Here is a 2,415-nt window from a genome sequence, read left to right on the forward strand (position 1 = left end):
TTTGCGGTATGCAGGCCTCTCACTGTTGTGGCCTCTCCCGTTGCGGAACACGGGCTCTGGACACGCAGGCTCAGCGGCCATGGCTCACGGGCCCAGCCGCTCTGCGGCATGTGGGATCTTCCCAGACCGGGGCACGAACCCGCGTCCTCTGCATCAGCAGGTGGACTCTCAACCACTGCGCCACCAGGGAAGCCCCCTAGAATATATTTTTTTTAATTTCTGGGAATTCCCTGGCGGTCCAGTGGTTAGGACTCCGTGCTCTCACTGCCAGGGACCCAGGTTCAATCCCACAAGCCATGCAACATGGCCAAATAAAAAGTTAAAGAAGAAAGCTCATGTTGGCCAAATAAAATATGTCAGCTGGCCACGGGCTATAAATTATAATCATAGTGCTCAGCATTAAGACTGCAACTCCTGTGAGGGCAGGGATATCTCCTCAGTGACTAGAATGGTGCTGGGAACATAGTAGATAGTCAATTAGTGTTTGTGGAATTAATGAATGAAGGAAGGAAAACAAATCTTTTAGTAGTACTTGTGCAGGCATTGTGTTGGGCACTTAACACTATTGCTGTATAATTGTGCTTTATCTTTTTCTAAAGAAAGATTTAACTTATACAGAATGGTTTTCATTGCCTGTATAAAAGATGAGTTTAGAGAGACTGTGTTGTTTTCTATTGCTGCTGTAGCAAATTACCATAAACATAGTGGCTTAAAACAACACATATTTATTCTTAAAGTTTTGGAGGTCAGAAATCCCAAATGGGTCTCGCTGGGCTAAAGTCAAGATGTTTAGCAGGGCTGCATTCCCTCTGGAGGCTCCATGGGAGAATCTACTTCCTGTCTTTTCCAGTTTCTATAAGCTACCTGCAGTCCTTGGCTTGTGGCTTCTTCCTTTTTTTTAAAAAGAATATTTATTTATTTATTAATTTTATTTGGCTGCATCCGTCTTTTCCTTGCGGCACACAGGCTTCTCTCTAGTGTGGGCCCTTCTCTCTAGAGTGCTTGGGCTCAGTAGTTGTGGCGTGTGGACTTAGTTGCCCCACAGTATGTGGGATCTTAGTTCCCCAACCAGGGATCAAACCCGGGTTCCCTGCATTAGAAGGCAGATTCTTAACCACTGGACCACTAGGGAAGTCCCTCCTTCCTTTATTTTCAAAACCAGCAATGACGGATCCCAGTCTTTCTCACCTTGCATCACTCTAACTGGGACACTTCTACCTGCCTCTTCCACATTTAAGGGCTCTGTGACTACATTGGCCCACCCAGATAATCCAGAATAATCTCTCTCTCTCTCATTTTTTTTTAAGGTCAGCTGATTAGCAAACTTAATTCCATCTGTTATCTTTAATTCCCCTTTTACATAGAACCCAAAGTATTTATAGGTTCCAGGGGTTAGGATATAGCCATCTTTGGGGAGGGCATTTATTCTGCCTTCCCAGGGACTAAAGTTGGTACCATGTCTCCATATCTGAGCAGCAAAGAGGACACACTAGCCACTGATAGTATCCCCATAGTGCAGACAGGTGGACCTATCTTTCATACACAGGTGTGTCTGTCTTTCATACATATGTGTATCTTTCTTTCATAGATAGGCATATCTGTCTTTTTACAGCTTGATCACAGTAGATATTAAAATCATATAATTTCCCTTGCTCTAATACCACATTCAACCAGTTAACTTATGATTTTACCCACGTACATATTTTTTCAAGATACAGAATATTCTGACCAGGCAATATTAATACCTTCTCCATTTGGCAGGTACACCTCTGAGATGCTGGTTTTAGCCTTTTCTACATTTCCTGGACAATTAGAAGCTGATTCTCTGGGTATATTATAAAAAGGTGGACTTTTTGAACTTGAGGACTCACCTCTAGATTGTGGTGAACCCAGCAAAGTTCTGCCATTACATGTGGCTGTTCTCCAGTCACTACCTGTCTGTCTCACTGGGCACTTCTTATAAACAAAGCAAGGACCATCAGTCATCATTAATGGAAGTTTAAATGAGTTCTGACTTTTATACAAAGATGACATTACAGACAAAGAAGGAGAACCCTGACTCTCATGATATGAAAGCAAGAGCAAAGACTTTTAAGGCCAAGAAGGCAAGTGGAAAGGCAGCCACAGCCTCCGGAAGGCCCAATAGTTACTTGTCTTCCTGGAGTATAACACACTGTGACTCCAAAGGAAGCTTGAGGGCCAAGGAACACACTAGGTCACAAAGAAGATGGAGAACAACACTGGTTTTTCCTGTGGCTTCCAAGGCCAGCAAGCCTTAGATCAAGCACTCTTTGAAAAATCCTCATGACATTGATGTGGATGAAATTGATACCTTGATTAGGCCTGATGGAGCATACATTCAAACGGGCCTTGACTCTGGTGATTTAATGCTGCCAACAAAATTGGGATCATCTA

This window comes from Lipotes vexillifer, unplaced genomic scaffold, assembly GCF_000442215.2.
Source record: "Lipotes vexillifer unplaced genomic scaffold, Lipotes_vexillifer_v1.1 scaffold274, whole genome shotgun sequence".
Lineage (NCBI taxonomy): Eukaryota > Metazoa > Chordata > Mammalia > Artiodactyla > Lipotidae > Lipotes > Lipotes vexillifer.